The 18269-nt window shown below is 41.6% G+C and overlaps 1 protein-coding gene across 1 annotated transcript in view; it reads left to right on the top strand.

Moving 5' to 3' along the window:
* lhfpl2b (LHFPL tetraspan subfamily member 2b) overlaps positions 1–18269 on the top strand; it is a 168828-nt gene that overhangs the window by 28625 nt on the left and 121934 nt on the right. The window contains exon 2 of the mRNA XM_048620437.1: positions 3169–3264. The gene's annotated coding sequence lies outside the window, so the exon portion shown is untranslated. The remainder of the gene's footprint in view (positions 1–3168; positions 3265–18269) is intronic.

The raw sequence follows: 18269 nt of genomic DNA, 5'->3' as shown, positions 1-18269 counted from the left end.
TTAGAGAGAAGAAGGTTAAGAGGTGACTTGATAGAGACATACAAGATGATCAGAGGATTAGATAGGGTGGACAGTGGGAGCCTTTTTCCTCGGATGGTGATGGCTAGCACGAGGGGACATAGCTTTAAATTGAGGGGTGATAGATATAGGACAGATGTCAGAGGTAGGTTCTTTACTCGGAGAGTAGTAAGGGCGTGGAATGCCCTGCCTGCAAAAATAGTAGACTCGCCCACTTTAAGGGCATTTAAATGGTCATTGGATAAACCTGGATGATAATGGAATAGTTTAGGTTAGATGGGCTTCAGATTGGTTTCACAGGTCGGCGCAACATCGAGGGCCGAAGGGCCTGTACTGCGCTGTAATGTTCTATGTTCAGATCTTTATTCCTGGAGATGCTCATTGCCTGGCGTGAATGTTACTCGCTGCTTATCAGCCGAAGTCTGGATGTTGTCTAGGTCTTGCTGCCTATGGAGATAGACTGTTTCAGTATTTGAGGAGTTGTGAATGGTGCTGAATATTGTGTGATCATTGGCAAATCTTCCCACTTCTGACCTTACAATGGAGGGAAGATCATTGAAGAAGTGGCTGAAGGTGTTTAGACCTAGGATACTACCCTGAGGAACTCCTGCGGAGATGTCCTGGGATTGACATTCAGCAACCACAACCATCTTCCACCTCCAGTATATGATCTCAACCAAGGTAGTACCACTCCATAACTCTCTAGTCTATTTCATAGAATCTCTACAGTGTGGAAGCAGGCCTTTTAGCCCATTGAGTCCATACCGATCCTCGGAAGAGCATCCCATCCACACCCGCCCCCCGATTAACCTTATCCCTGTAACCCTGCATTTCCCATGGCTAACCCACCTAGCTTGCACATCCCTGGACAATTTAGCACAGCCAGTCTACCTAACCTGCATGTCTTTGAGACTGCAGGAGGAAACTACAGCACCCAGAGGAAACCCATGCAGACAATGTGCAAACTCCACATAGACAGTTACCCAAAGGTGGAATCGAACCCTGTTCTCTGGCGTTGCGAGGCAGCAGTGCTAACCACTGAGCCACCATGAATGCAGGTTCATATGAAATGTAAAGTGCCAAAAGAGGTTGAATTGAATTGTGCAGATGCATTCAAGGGTAAACTGTACGAGCATCTGAAGCAGAAGGAATTAAATGTTTACAATTCTAGATTTAGATGAGAAAACTTTGGAGGAGGCTGGAATGGAACTTGTGCTCTGTCAGGGATTGGTTGGGCTGAATAGCCTGTTCCTGTGCCATATATTCAACAGTAAGAACTGCAGATGCTGGAGAATCTGAGATAACAAGGTGTAGAGCTGGATGAACACAGCAGGCCAAGCAGCATCAGAGGAGCAGGAAAGCTGACGTTTCGGGCCTAGACCCTTCTTCAGAAACAAGCTCTACACCTTGTTATCCCATAAATTCAATATAAACCTATATAAATGCATTTGCCATTTGCATCAGTGACTCTATGGGGTAGCAAGTTTCACACTCTAATCATTCTGTTGTTGAAGAAGTTTCTACTGAATTCATTTGAAGTTTTATTTGTGAGTACCTGAGACCTGTTGTTCAATTTATGATGCTATCACAGCCAAAAGGAGATGCTGCAAAGTTTAAAGAAAAGCTTAATGTAAAACATAGAACTGCATCCCCCCACAACCCCAAGTTCATCGGAGTGAAATAGCCTGAAGTGAAGAAAGCTGGAATGGTTTACACTGGGTATTGACATTTTGAGTTCTGTGTGTCCTTGTGCTGTCAGAGAATTCCTGTTCCCCTCTCCACAACGCTCAGCTATATCATGGAAGCCCTGAACCTCTGAGTGGGAGTGTGTGAAGTGGCCTTACACACACCAAGCTGTGCAGCAACAGATGGCGATGGACCCCCAAAGGATCTGTGTTAAATTTGAAACTCCATGGCTTTCCTTTGTTCTTTTGGGTATTCAAGCCAGACAGATAATGAGCTTAGAATCTACTCAGCTGTCCCCCTGTTATACAGCACTATTAGGGACTGGCTGATGTCTATTAAAATTTTAGAAGAAAAAGCATCTTTTGATAGATTTACAGAGCAGCGGTTACAAAGTTGGATCTTCTTTAATTCTGGCATTGTTGTTGATGCATACATTGGAACTTCACAATGCAAAAATAATTTCTTCAAAAAAGGACGCAATTTTTGAAGCCCTTACTGATACATTCTTACATTCTGTTAATTTAAAACCTACACCTTGAGCCAGTGTTAATTTTGGTGAAGGGTGTTATTGATGGCACTCTTCATCAAAGCTACTAACATCAGTTTTTGTAGAGTTAAACTGGCTATTTTATAAGTTGTTGGAGCTTTTACTGACAGATTCTAGGCCAATTTGGAATTAGCTGATTTATGTCAGACTCATCAATGGTATCACAGAATTGTTTCAGCACAGAAGAGGACCCTCAGGCTGTTGTATGTATGCTGGTTGTCCAAATGAACAATCCACCAAATACCATTCACTGCCTATTCCCTGTGGCCCTGCACATTCATCCTTTTTAAATAACAATCTAATTTTGAGTGCTTCAATCGAACCTGCCTCCACAATATTCTCAGGGAGTACATTCCTCACCCAAATCACTCACTGCTTCCTTTGCTATTTACTTTTAAATCTGCATCCTGTCATTCTGAATTCCACCATCATCAGGAATATTTTTGCCCTATTTACTCTGTCCAAAGCCCCTCATGATTTTGACTATACAAATTGTGAATTTTGCATCTTCAAATATGGACATGAAGACTGATATGTTTATGTCACAGTAATTTGGCAGTTGTTTGGGTTATTAGGTTCCATGACTGGCATTGTGGTAGCAGAAAGGTACTTAATATATGCTCAGCACTCGTTGTCATGACAGTGAAAGACTATCACTTTAGACTGGCGCCATCACTGTTGGTGGATTTTTTGATATAGATAATAAATGAGGGCTTGTGCACTGTTGTATGTGTTGGGAGAGGAAGCATTACTTTGATATACTGAATACTTTATAGATATGAATATTAATTGCAAACCAGTTGATTTGAAAAGTCATTTTCTAAACCATTTTCCTGTTCTCCTGCCTTAATTATTCAGATGTCTTTAAGTAACAGAAATGTATTGTAATGAGGACAACTCTTGTCTGTCCCATGCAGGCCCTGACTAACAAAATCATGATCGGACTCATCGACCTGAGGGAGGACACTATTGTCCGTTAAAGGGAGGAAGGAGCAAAGGACCAAATGAAGGAGGTGAGTGGAGGGAGCTGTGTAATTACTTATTTACAGATGGTCAGGTCCTAGCCTCAACTATCACTAAGAATATTGTTTGTTTTTAAACTTCCTGTTCTCACCATCTCTGTATGGCAGTTCAGCTCCATAGGAACCAGTAATGCTCCCATACCACAACTAAGAGGCTAGACTTCAACATAGCAGTCAATTAGTTCAATTTGCACAACTTTTGGGAATATTAAAATCCAAACTGTCATTGTGATCAGGAGCTAAAATCTTGTCTGATTTTCTTTTCTTTCCATTACCATTCTGAAGTAAAGTATAGTGCAACTTTTCTTACTTTATTGATGTATCCAATGGGTATGGGCTGCATCCTCATCCCACCAATTTCCATCATTTACAAATTACTTTGAGTTAGCTTCTATCTCAGAGTTGAGGCCTGTCATTGTCATGTAACAGTTCAGTGTAAGGTACTGACCTTCACCAAGCTTTCTGTCGTTGCGGGGGGTGCAATGGATAACATGTCTGTGACCTTGTTTTATCCTCCATGCAGAATCAGCAAGTCTCATCTATAAGGAGCGAGAGTTCTTATTAATGAACATTTTAATCAAGCTTCAAAATCTTTAAAATTGTGAATGGGTTCAATAGGTTAGAAAAGATGTTTCCATTTGTGGGAGAGTTCGAAGCCGTTAACCATCCATATAATATAGGCAGTAATAACTCAAATAGGGAATTTGAGGGGTAGTTGATTTGAATAACACTTAAGAGAAAGCTAGATAATTCCATGAGGGGGAAAAAAGAACAGGAGTACATGGTTTCAGAGATAGCAGGAACTGCAGATGCTGGAGAATCTGAGATAACAAGCTTGGCCTGCTGTGTTCATCTAGCACTACACCTTGTTATCTCAGGAGTAAATGGTGATGGGTTAGGTGTGGTAGAGTGCAGAGGGGCCCATGTGGAACATAAATGTTGGGATAGACCGGTTGGGATGAATACCCAGTTAGTGTTGTAAGTTCCGTATCACTCTACATTTGGGCTGTCATTCCTAATAATTTTATAATATTGATAATTCTGCTGCCATTAGCCTCCCTGCTGATATAAATGAATGTGTAAGAGGCTGTGTGTAAACCTATTTTCAGACATTTTGTGGTACCGATCCATGCCACATCATCTGTTTGATTTGGCAAGTCTTGAAATACTTGTGAGAAAATTACATTTACTTTAAGCTCAGCCAAGCATTCATAATGAGGCCATCTACTTCTGTTGATACAGTTATCAGATGGCCTCATTTCGAATGCTTGATTTAAGGTCCATGATTAGTTTAGCAGGAGTCTGTTTACTGGTTGAAGGGGACTGTTAGTTGTGATTGTTTGACCTCTTTCTCAGGTTTTGATAAGTTAATTGTTCTCTGATTTGTTCTGTTCAATGCCTTTGTGTTCATTTGTTCAAGGTTAAGGGATGTAAAATGGGGTAAAACTTCTGTTATTGAAATTGAATGGTTTCGTCTGATTGTCACTTCTGAGGTTGTAAGGGAACAATTTTTATCAAAGAATGTTTTTGAATAGATATTTTTTTCATTAGCAATTCAAAATGTGAGAGCATGGAGGATGCAGAGGAACATGAAAGGACCATGGGAGCTTGGACTGAAGACTGAGTCATGGAGAATGGAGGAGAGGGATTGAAAAATGATGGGGCATGGAAAGTATGAAGGAAGCAGAAGAAGAGGTGCAAGGGGTGAGGGGCCTAACAATTTTGAATGGAATTGGGCAAAAGTCCCAGGGAATCCTGGTGGGCCATATAATTGGCCTGCTTCATCATTCAACTACCTCTGTAGCCACTTCTGGAGTTGGCTTCCCAACTCCATCCCACCCCTGCCTCCCTGGAATTAAAATATGACAAGCAGGGGCCCTTTTACAGGGGACAGGTCTGCAGGGTAGGAAAATATCCCGAATCAACTTCCTGCCTCCTCTATGGCCCCTTATTTCAACTTTTATCCTTTTTCATTTTACTCAGAATGGGTAGGTATAGTATCTAAAGGAAACATACTATTTGGAAAACAAAAATAGAAATTGCTGGAAAAGCTCAGCAGGTCTAGCAGCATCCGTGGAGAGAAATCAGAGTTAACATTTCGGGTTGAATGACCCTTCTTCAGAACACTATTTGGAAGGGGAGTTATTTCTTCCTTTTGTGGATGTGTAATTGGGGAGCATATAGAACTGGTCTGTGCTGTCACAATCCCATCAAGCTGTATGTAGCTGACATATCTACTTAGAACGAGGAACTAAATGACGCAAGACATTTGTTTCCTACAAAAACACCTTGCATGTCAATGAAGACATGATTTATGCCATTTTTAAGAGTTGGACTCCTGTTGTTACTACTTAACTGTGGGTTGATCATTCCTGCAGTTTTTTTTTTAACCTTTTGAGTGAATATTCCACTTTCAGTCTCCAGGAGATGTTCTGATCCATAACGACTTACTATTACAAGAAACTGATGTTTGCTGCGAGGTCCACATCTGCTGGAATTAATACCAATGTCAGAATTCTGATTCCTGTTAATATGCTTCTGGCTGTTGGGCTACACTGGGCAATCTTCAGCAATACTAAAGTGAAAGATAGAAAGAAAACATTCATTTTCACAGTAACATACCATAAATACACTTCACAAAATGCATTTTTAAACACCATTATCTATTGTTTTGTAGACAAACATGGCAAGCACTTTTGTTATGTGTGATTAGCCAGGTTGTCGAACATTCTGAAGGGGGAGGGTGAACAGACAGAGGTCATTGTGCACATCAGTACAAATGACATAGGTAGACAAAGGGATTGGGGTCCTGTGAAATGAGTATAGGGAGTTAGGTAAGAAGTTAAAAAGCAGGACCTCGAGGTTAGTGATCTCCGGATGACTCCCAGTGTCACGCTCCAGTGAAGATAGAAATAGAGAGATAGGCCAGATGAATGCATGGCTGAGGAGCTAGTGTAGGGGGCAAGGTTTTCAGTTCTTGGATCATTGGGATCTCTTCTGGGGTAGAGACTACCCACACAAGAGGGACAGGTTGCAGTTGAACTGGAGGGGGTCCAGTAGCCTCACGGGGAGATTTGCTAGTGTTACCCAGGAGGGGTTAAGCTAATTTGGCAGGGGGGTGCAGGGGGATAAGAGAGGGGCCATCGAGAAGTTGGGGGAAAATACATTAGCCATCAAGAGCAAGTTTACTATTCTGGATAACCAGGGACACAGTAAAGGGATGGAAAAGACTTCTGGTTTAAAGTGCATTTATTTCAATGCATGAGGCCTGACTGGTAAGGCAGATGAGTTCAGAGCATGGAGTGGCTGTGGGGACTGGGATATTACAGCCATAACAGAAACATGGCTGACAGAAGGGCAGGACTGGCAGCTCAATGTTCCAGGATACAGAAACTACAGGTGTGACAGAAGTACATTTAAGAAAGGAGGGGGAGTTGCCCTTTTGATATGAGAGGACATAACAACGTGCTTAGAGAGGATATTCTTAAGGGGTTATCAAATGAGGCCATATGGTTAGAACCTAGAAACAAGAAAGCAATGGTCACTCTGTTGAGACTGTGTCATAGACCCCCAAATAGCCAGTGGGTACTGGAGGAGCATATGTGTAGAGAGATTGCAGACACCTGTAGGAATAATAGAGCAGTATTGGTTGGAGATTTTAATTTCACCTGTAATGACTGGGCCACCCAGAGTGTAAAAGGCCTGGACGGGGTGGAATTTGTCAAATGTGTCCAAGAAAGTTTCCTAAATCAATATGTAGGGCCCTACTCGGGAGGGTGCAGCACTGGACCTCCTCTTAGGAAACAAGGTCAGGTAAGTGACTGAAGTGTCATTTGGAGAACACTTTGGGTCCAGTGACCATAACTCTCTTAACTTAAATGTAGTTATGGAAAAAGATAGGACAGGTCCACAGGCTAAGGTGCTAAACTGGAGCAGGGCCAATTTTGGGGCCATTAGGCAGGATCTAGCCGAGGTCGATTCGGTGAATCTGTTTGAAGGAAAAGGAATGATTGGCAAATAGGAGGCTTTTACAAGTGTGATATCCGGAGTTCAGGGACAGTGTGACCTCATTAGGGTAAAGGAAAAAGCTGGCAGATTTAGGGATCCCTGGCTGACGAGGGATGTTGAGGCTCTGATCAACAAGAAGAAGAAGGCATAAACTGGGTTTAAGCTGTTGGGCTCAAGTGAATCCCTAGATGACTATAAAAAGTGTAGCAGCACACTTAAGAGGGAAATCAGAAGAGCAAAATGAGGGAATGAGATGGATCTGGCAGATAAGGTTAAAGATAATCCCAAGAGGTTCTATAGCTATATTAAGAGTAAAAGGGTGGCAAGGGAGAGAATAGGTCCCCGTAAAGATCAGATGGCTGTCGATGTGTGGACCCACAGGAGATGGGGGAGTTTTTTAATGAACACTGAGGAGAGAATCATGGATGCTAAGGAAATAAGGGAAACAAGTGGGGATGTTTTGGACTGCATTCACATTACCAGAGAGGAGGTGTTTGTAGCCTTAAAGTGCATGAAGATGGATAAGTCCCCTGGGCCTGATCAAGTCCAACCTTGGACATTGTGGGAAGCGAGGGAAGAAATTGCAGAGACCCTTGCAGAGATTTTTGCTTCATCTTTAGCCACTGGTGAAATTCCAGAAGACTGGAGAGTGGCTGATATTGTTCCATTGTTTAAGAAAGGTAGCAAAGATAAACTAGGAAACTACAGGCCAGTGAGCCTGACATCAGTGGTAGACAAGTCATTGGAGAGAATACTAAGGGCAGGATCAACCAACATTTGGATAGTCAAAGTCTGATTAGGGATAGTCAGCATGGATTTGTGCACGGGATGTCATTTCTGACCAATCTTTGAGCTTTTCGAAGAGGTAACCAAGCGGATAGATGAGGGTAGGGCAGCGGATGTTGTCCATATGGACTTTAGTAAGGCCTTTGACAAGGTCCCACACAGCAGGCTAGTCATGAAAGTTAGGTCACATGCGATCCAGGGAAAGCTGGCTAATCTGATTCAAAATTGGCTTGATGGTAGGAAGCAGAGGGTGATGGCTGAAGGTTGTTTCTCGGATTTGGAGGCCTGTGACTCGTGGTGTGCCACAGGGGTCAGTGCTGGGGCCTTTGTTATTCGTTATTTACATAAATGATCTGGATGTGAATGTACAAGGCATGATTAGTAAGTTTGTGGATGATACAAAATTAGGAGGTATCATTGATAGGGAAGAAGGTTATCAAAAATTACAGAGGGATCTTGGTCAGATGGGGAAGTGGGCTGAGGATTGGCAAATGCAATTCAATACAGATAAGTGTGAGGTGTTGCAATTTGGAAAGTCAAACCAAGGTAGGACTTATACAGTAAATGGTAAGGTCCTGAGGAATGTTGTGGAACAGAGGGATCTAGGAGTACAAGTACATAGTTCATTGAAGCTGACGTCACAGGTGGACAGGGTGGTGAAGAAGGCATTTAGTATGCTGGTCTTCATCAATCAAGTATAGGAGCTGGGATGTTACGTCACAGTTGTATAAGTCGTTGGTAAAGCCGCACTTGGAATATTGTGTACAGTTTTGGTCACCCTGTTATAGGAAAGACATTGTTAAACTGGAAAGTGTGCAAAGAGGATTTACGAGGATGTTGCCAACTAGTAGGCCTGTGCTATAAGGAGAGGTTGGCCAAGATAGGACTTTATTCCTTGGAACGTAGGAGAATGAGGGGTGATCTTATTGAGGTGTATAAAATTATGAGGGGTATTGATAGGATGAATGCATATAGGCTTTTTCTCAGGAATGGGGAATTGAAAAGTGGAGGTCATAGGTTTAAAGTGAGAGGGGATAGATTTAAGAAGGACCTGAGGGGCAACTTCACACAGGGAGTGGTGCGTATATGGAATGGGCTGCCGGAGAAAGTGGTTGAGGCAGGTACAATAGCAACATTTAAAAAACATTTGGATAGGTACATGGATGAGAAGGGTTTAGAGGGATATGGACCAAATGCAGGCAATTGGAACTAGCTGAGTGGGCACCATATCCAGCATGGATCAGTTTGGGCCGAAGGGTCTGTTTCCATGCTGCATTACTGTACTTTATGACAGGTGGGGTAGCATAGGCATTTTGCAGTTAACAAAAACAAAATTGGGGTGGAGATGATTTCATTCATTTACAGATCATACTCCCCAGAGTGGCACTTGAAACAAAGTGTGAAAATCTTTGACATGCTTTTGGATTTTTTACAAATATAAACTTTTTGATATGCCATGTATTGTTTCTGACCTTCCCATTCATAATTAAAAACAATGCATTCTTTGCAAAAGTCCTGAATGTTGTTTTTTTTTTGTATGTTGTATTGTATTTCCTCTATTCTCTCGGCAATTAACCTTATATTCTACTCTGTAATTTGGCACAGTTGTATGGCATGCCAGTTTAGAGGTAGTATGTCTTCAGTGATGTTTCTTGATTGACCTATGTTCAGGATAGCACAGGCTCCTAGCAGCCAGCCTTTTGTTTTTTTAAAATGTTTGTGGGATATGGGCATCACTGACTTGGCCTACATTTATTAGCTACCCTTAGTTGCTCTTGAGAAGGTCATGATGGACTACTTCCTAAACTGCTGCAGTCCTGGGATGCAGGTGCATCACATGTTGTTAGGAAGGGAGTTCCAGGATTTTGACCCACTAACAGTGAAGGAACAGCACTATTGCCCCAAGACTGGATAGTGTGCCTGGAGGGCAAATTCCATCTGGTGGTGTTGCTATGCATCTACTTCCTCGTGCTTATAGAAAATAGATGTCATAGGTTTGGAAGGTGTTGTCCATGGAGCCTTGGTGAGTTGCTGCAGTGCATCTTATAGATGGTTCACACTGGCACTGTGCCTCAGTGGTAGAGGGAATAAATGTTTAATGTGGTGCCAGTAAAGCAGGTTCCTTTGTCCTGGATGGTGTCAAACTTCTTGAGTATTGTTGGAGTTCCACTCATTTAGACAAGTGGGAATATTCCATCATACTCCAGACTTGTGCATTGTAAATTGTAGACATGTTTGGGGAGTCAGGAGGTGAGTTCCTCATCACAGAATTCCTTGCCTCTGATTGGTCTTGTTGCTGCAGTCTTTGTATGACTGTTCCAGTTCAATGGTCAATGATAAGTTCCTGGCATTTTGATCATAGATTCAGTGACGGTGATACCATTGCATGTCAAAGGGTTAGGGTTAGATTCTCTCTCGTTGCAGATGGTTAGTGGCCAGCACCAGCATGGCTTGAATGATAGTTGCCACTTATTATCCCAGACTTAGATATTGTTCAGATCTTGCTGCGTATGGTCACAGACTGTTTCAGTAATTGTGCTGAACATTGGGCAATCATCAGCAAGCAATCCCATTTCTGACCTTATGATGAAGCAAATGCCTTGGTGAAGTGTGGGTAAACGGTTAGACCTAGGACACTACCCTGAGGAGCTCCTACAGAGATGTCCTGGAACCAAGATGACTGACCTCCAACAACCGCAACCATCGTCCTATGTGCCAAGTATAATTCCCACCAGTGGGGTGTCTTCCTCCTGATTCTCATCAACTCTAGCTTTGCCAGGGGTAGTCAGATATCCTCAGTACATCATCAATGGATGCTGCAACATTCAGAGTAGGCTTTACTGCATTGCTGTTGAGTGGGTGCTCTCTAGAGTAAGTTAGTAGTGCATTGCTATTGGGTGCTAGGACTAATTTCTAATGTATATCCAGGCATGTATGTTGAAACTTTCTATTTTCAGTATTTATCAGAAATTTAAAATCACTACCAAAAATTAAATGTTCAATACATTTTGTTTCAGGTAATTTAAGTTTTTTGTTTTTCTATTAGGTATCAATACCTTAAAGAATATTTCTTAACAGTGTATTTGTTCAAATATGTTATTCATTTGAGATGGAAGTGCATCAGCATTTTAATATTTGCAGAAGTCTGATGCTTACTGTAACTTTTGAGCAATTACTGATCTCTTGGAGGTGACATTTCTTGATTACTCCTCAAGATTACTTCCAACATCCTGAAAAAAACTGTTAGACAGATATACTGACAAATGTTTATCAAATATTTTTGGTATTTCTTTCATTTCACCACTTATAAGCTATGTTCATTCAATTCCTGGTCATCATGGCCATTATTAAACATTGCTGTTGTGAAACCATGCCAACAACTTGGGAGTAACCACAAAATTAAAATATTTTCAAATATTGTCTTGGGCTGAGCTTTAATGCACTAAATGCAGATTGAAGCTGCTATTCAGCGTTGGTGGAGCTGACAGCCTATGTTGGCAGTTTCTCATGGCTTGATATCATTGCCATCCAGTTTTGACATTTGGCATAATGGTAGCCATGATTTTTTATTAGTTCATGAGATATGGGCATCACTGGGCAGGCTGGTATTTCTTGCACATCTTTAACTGCCATGGAGACATGGTAAACTGCCCCTTTGAAATACTGTTGTTCCTCGGATGTAGGAAAGCCCATAGTGCTGTTCGGAAGGGAGTTTCAGAATGTTGGTCCAGGGTAGTGAAGGAATGGTGATGTATTTCCAAGTCAGTATGGTGAGTAGCTTGGAAGGGAGCTTCCAGGCAATGGTGTTCCCATATATCTGCTGCCAACGTCCTTCAAGCTGGGAAAGGTCATGGGTTTCAAAGATCCTCTTGTGGATGACAATGCATCTTGTGATGGTACACATTGCTGCCACTGTCTGTCAGAGGTGAAGGGTGGGAATGTTGAAGATGGTGGATGGGCTGTCAATCAAGTGGGCTGCTTTGCCCGAGGTGGTGTTAGGTTTCTTCAGTGTTGTTGGAGCCGCACTCGTTCAGACAAATGGAGAGTATGCCATCACACCCCTTACTTGTGCTGTGTAGATGATGGATAAGCTTTAGGGAATCAGGAGGTGAGTTACTTGCTGCAGGATTCCTAGCCTGTGACATGCTTTTGTAGCCATAGTATTTATATGGTTGGTCCAATTTAGATTCAGTATTATTTTAATACTGCTGCCCTGATGTGCTCATATAAACCACCTTATTGCATATTGAGACTTCTTAAAGCTGTCCCCCTGAGAATCCTTCAGGCTTTTTGTAGAGTTAGAGGGGTACTCACACTGAGGAGAACAGGGGCATAGTCTTAAAAATTAGGGCCAGAGTGTTCAGGAGAGATGTTAGGAAGCACTTTTACACACAAAGGGTGGTAGAGGTTTGGCACTCACTTCCACAAATGGCTGTTGATACTAGATTGGTTATTCATTTTAAATCTGAGATCTTTTGTTAAGCAAAAGTATGAAGGGATGCAGGCTAAAGGCAGGTGTATCAGGTTAGGACATGGATCAACCATGATCTCATTGAATGGTGGAACAGAATCGAGGGGCTGAATGACTTACTCCTGTTCATATTCAATGGTGTGCCTTTTGAAAGTTAATTCGAGGTTAAAAGAAAGAAAGATTTACTTCATACAGAGATTGTTGGAAATCTATAACAACTTCTCCCCAAAAAGCTGTTGAAGTGAAGTTTGTTGGAAATTTGGAAAGTTTTATTAATCAACGGTCTCAGGATCACAGACAGAATGATTGGGCATAAACTGATTGGATAGTGGGATAGATTTGAAGAGCTGAATGGTCTAACATTTGTTCTTATGTTCCTGTGAAAGCTGTCAAGGGTGATTAATGTCACTAGCACAATGGAGATGAGACCTGTAGAGGAAAGAGAGTTTAATTGTTTTTAAACATTTCCTTATTAGCTAAACATCTTTGTTCCAAAGCATAGTCATTGTGTTTCCCATAGTGATCAGACACTATGCGCCTGATGCTAACCCCTATTTAGCCACTTTCAATAACACCGATCAGGAAAATAGCTGCTGCCTGTTCAGCTAGTGGGAAAGTCATGCTTGCACCTCAAAGGTATCTGCTTTCAGAACTTTTAAATTGTCCTGACAGCACGCAGACTCTCGTCAATCTGACAGATAGCATTCTTTTTTCAACCCAGCAGCTGGCGTGTTATCTTTAGCTCAACAGCTCCAAGTCATGCCCTCTGCCGACAGCTTCCAGGCGCACTCTGTGCTTTCATCCCTGAACCTGGCATGACCTGTATGTCAGAAATTTGCAAATTTACTTCATCTGCTTCAATTGACTTCAATGCTTGACTCAGACTTCTTTATCCTCATCCCTGTAAAAAACCCAATCTGAAAATAATCAACTGAAAAATGTGAGTGTGTACAAAGCCAAAGTAATCCATAATTGAATTCCTAGTTTATTAATAATGGGACATTTTTCTTTGTTGCTGTGTGGTAAGCCAACTTACAATAAAGTGATTTTAAAAAATCTGCTGATTGCTGCAGACTCTGTATGCTTCACAATTGGCCTCTTTGTGATATGTATTGTGTGTTTGCAAGTCTTTTCTCAGCAATCTATATTTTTAGGTTTAGGTTAAAAGTGAGGTTTTGCCACAAAACAGTGGTTGTCTTGAAAGAGATAGTGTTGAGTGAGAAATAAATTAAATGTCTATATTGAAAAATCAAATTGCATTTAATGCAAGTTGCAACCAATGCCGTGGAAATCAGGAATGATCTCCCTCAAAAGATTATAGGTGCTGGGTCAATTCTAAGGCTGATGGATCTTTGTTAGGTGAGGGAGCCATTTTTGATTTGATTTTGATTTGATTTATTATTGTCACATGCAGCTAGGTACTGTGAAAAATTTTGTTTTGCGTGCAGTACAGGCAGATCAGAACATAAAAGGTATTCAGGGTAATAGAACAGAACGAGGAATACAATGTTACGGCTGCACAGAAGGTGCACAAAGAGCAAGATCAACATGAAATTTAAAATTTGAGAAGTTCATTCAGAAGTCTGATAACAGCGGGGAAGAAGCTGTTCTTGAATCTGTGTATAAGCTTTTGTATCTTCTGCCTGACAGAAGAGGTTGGAAGAGATTATAATGGGGTGGGAGGGGTTTTTGGTTATGTTGGCTGCCTTTCCATGGAGTAACGGAGTGTTAAGATGAGGGACAGATTAACGATGTTGAAATGGAATAGTGGAACAAACACCAGGGCCATACGGCCTACTCATGTGCCCAAGCACCTTTCCAGTAACGCAATACTACAGATATAATGAAGATCACTCTGAATGTCAATCCATGATAACTTTAGTGCGTCATACTGACTGATTATTGAATGTCAAAGCATTTTCTACCTGCTTTTAGAAATCAGCTCAGGAGACAGGAATTAAAATGAACAATGTAGTTTTATTGAAGCAATTTTATCTCCCCTTTACTGTCACATATTTATTCACAGAAATTGTTTTGTAGTTTATTTTCAGCTGCTGAAGAACCTCAAGTGATGTTTACCTGAGAGATAGCTGTGGTGGTGGATGGGGAGCATTGTTAAAGTATGGGAAATTTGAAGGTCAAGGTTTTCCATGTGGTTGTGATATCCCCAGGGAAAGGTGGGGTGGAGGGGGTGTGGGCATGGGTGTCAATCTGGAGGCCTAGTGTGTAGTGTGGGATGGGAATGAAGGCTGAGGGTGGGGGACAGATCAGATGGACTAGAGACACAATGAGTGGGTAGTGGGATGGGCATATATAGCTCCCCAGGTTTGGCTCTCTAGTTCCAGCTGGTAGAGAGAAAGGCACCCACAGATTAGATCAATTAGTTCTCTCCTGGGTTTCTAAGAGCCATGAGGCTCAGAGTCTGCTACCATATCTACAATACCAGCCTGGCCCTTCGGAGCAGTTGGTCCCTTGCCCACTGTAGCATTGCCATTTAAATTGGAAGTGAGCAAGTTTCTATCAGGATTCACATTTTTAATTATTTAATTCACATCTACCTGACCACTCCCGCTGGTTCATTGAAGTTAAATATTGGCCCCTACCTATTCATTCTACAGGTCCAATTTCTAACCCAGATTCTTTATATCGAATTTGGGGAAACATGACTCACAGTCCTGACAAAGCATTGTCATTGTCAGTGTAGAATTGAAATGCTTCATAACATGACCGGAACTTCCTGGCCAGTCACTTTAAGTTGGAACACCAGAAGTCTACGAAATGGAAAGTTGATGCCTCACAGCAGCTGTGTGTTTTCAATGTTGATGAACAGTTAAGAGGCGGATATGTTAATGTTAATTGCATTTTTATATTTCTGAGGAAGTATGGCACCATGTTGTTTGTAACAAGGTTAGAATTGTGCTGATACAACTAATAACATGAAAATAAATACATTTATTTTGAAGGGCCCTGTTGTTTCCCTTCATTCATAGTTTAGTCTTTTGAATTTCTAAGAATATCCACATGAATTTTGTGCTGGTTTTAAAGTTTGAAACATTTATTTTGATGATTTTCCTCCCTAAACTAGGGACTGTCAACATAACATAAACAGAAACTGCTGGTGAAATTCAGCAGGTCTGGCAGCATCTGTGGAGAGAAAGCAGAGTTAACATTTTGAGTCCAGTGACACTTCTTCCTCAACGTTAACTCTGGTTTCTCTCCACAGGTGCTGCCAGACCTGCTGAGTTTCTCCAGCAATTTCAGTTTTTGTTTCAGATTTCCAGCATCCGCAGTTCCTTATTATATGACTGTCAACATAAGATGGTCAGTAATAAAGCCATAAGGAATTTAGGAGGGATTTATTTTCATAAACAGCATTTGAATCTGAAAGTTGCTCCCACATTGAGGCCAGTAAGCACAAAGGAAGAGGAATGGTGGGTGGCACAGTGGCTTGGTGGTTAGCACTGCTGCCTCACAGCGCTAGGGACCTCGGTTTGATTCCGCCCTCGGGCATCTGTCTGTGTGGAGTTTGTACATTCTCCCCGCGTCTCTGTGGGTTTCCTTTGGGTGCTCTGGTTTCCAACCACAGTCCAAAGATGTGCAGGTTAGGTTGATTGGCTATGCTAAATTGCCCATGAATGTGCAGGTGGATTTTCCATGGGAAATGCAGCATTACAGGGGTAGGGTTGGGTCTGGGTGGGATGCTCTTTGCAGGATCAGTGCAGACTCAATGGGCTGAATGGCCAATGGGGTTCTGTGAATAGATGCTTTGGCAGATAGGGTTAAATGAAGGAAGGGGGAAGGAGGTGCACGTGGAACAGAAGCATCAAGTGGACGACTTGGGACAACTGTAGTGTACATTCTATGTGGCTGTATGTAAGCTCACCTGTTTTAGTTAAATTCAGACAACCTCCTGGCCATTGGCATAAATTCAACTTTATTTTCATCCCTGTGCCTCTGAACAGTAAAACCTGGAGCAAGGGCTGAATTCAGTTGTATGCAAATGGTAGTTTCACATTTGGATGCCCAGTTTGTCATTCTCTTGAAACATGTTGAAGCAGTTGTGTACAAGGTAATAGAAAAGAACTGTGTCAGGGGATTCAATTTTGCAAAGAATTTTTTTTTTAATTGTTTGCAAGGCAATGTTTCTCTGCTGTAATTGCTTAGGGATGCCTTACGTGTAATGACGGACTGATTTGCTGGTACTTTTACTCCAAAACATATGAAACTCAACAGAACCTGACAGCCTGTCAGCCAATTGACGGAATCCTTGAACTCTGTATCACTAGGGAGGCTGTGCATGGTTTACTGTCTCAGATTATCCCGGAATCTTTCATTAATCCTTGTGATGCTGAATGTGGATTATCATTGAGAAGATTTGCAGTCCTGATTACAGCATCGTTAATCTTTAACTGTGAGACTATCACACATCAAAACATTTCAAGAGCTCTTAACATCCTCATCCGTCATGGCACATGCTGACACTTTAAGAGAACAGATCAGAAACAGAACCCACACACTTTGTACTGTGGCCGTCCCATTCCCCCAGCCACCAAAAAGCTGGCAACCTGAGAATCAAATCTGTAATTTATCTTGGACTTGTCTTGAAATGAAGCTTGCAAAACTGAACACGGAATTCCAACCATCATTTAGCCAATGACGTCCGTATCTTTAACATTCCTTTGCTAGTGTGAAAATGTGTCTTATTTTAAAACGGATTCCAAGGCCACAGTGAATGTGCAGAAGAATTTCAGGAAGATAGTGCCAGGGACAACATACTTTGGTTATGAACAAATTTGTGAGAGACTGGGCTTCTAAATTGATGATCCCATCTTTAATTATCTCCAGAGGACAGAATATTTCTCGAATCACTCCACAGAGTAAGTGACATCCCTATTTTCTTACAACTTTTCCAAATTTTAGAAATCTCTGTTAGATCTCAGTGTGCCCCATTCCAGTAAAAACAGTGCAGTAGGTCAAATCTCTGCTCATAGCCATGTTTCTCATCCTTTGCATCACCCTGAGTAATCTATACTGTATGCTTTCAATGACTTAACGTCCATTCCATTATCAATGCATTTAGTAACTGTGATTTAACTATTGTACAATGTTTAGGGTTAAGTCTTTGTGTCTGTTATTCATATTCCTGTTTATAAAGCTCAAAATGCCTTGTGTCTTCCAGCACTAAGTCTTGCATGCACACCAGTGCCGTCCTCAATTGTCAACATTGACGGATTTCTAACCAAATCATTGAAGTTGTAATCTTCACAGTACCCTTGCACACATTCCAACCTATCATCAGCTGCCTCCTCTCTTTCCCCCTTTAGCCACCCTGTACTGTGGAAATATTTTCCTCAACACTTCTGCCTCAACTCCATTTTACTTGAAAATTAAACATTCTCAAAAGCTATTGTTTTGGCCAAGCTACTGATGACCTCATCCACTGTGGTTCAGCATTTGTTACTTGGATTAAATGAATTTGCTTCTTTGTGTCCTGATGTGCCACAAGGCTCAGCACTGAGATCACTACTGTTCACAACTTGCATTAATGATTGAATGTTCATTCAAAACGCAATTTCGAAATTTGCGGATGGTACCAAATTGAACGAGATTGTCAGCGTGGACTGCATCACATTACAGGGGGACATTAATAAACTTGCAAAATTGGCAAATTATTGGCAAAGTAAGTTCAACACTGACAAGTGTGAGGTAGTATATTTCAGTAGAAAGAATA

The sequence above is a fragment of the Rhincodon typus genome, chromosome 3 (assembly GCF_021869965.1).
Source record: "Rhincodon typus isolate 14 chromosome 3, sRhiTyp1.1, whole genome shotgun sequence".
NCBI lineage: Eukaryota > Metazoa > Chordata > Chondrichthyes > Orectolobiformes > Rhincodontidae > Rhincodon > Rhincodon typus.
The sequence above is the reverse complement of the archived record's forward strand: the minus strand, read 5'-3'. Positions and strand labels throughout refer to the sequence as shown.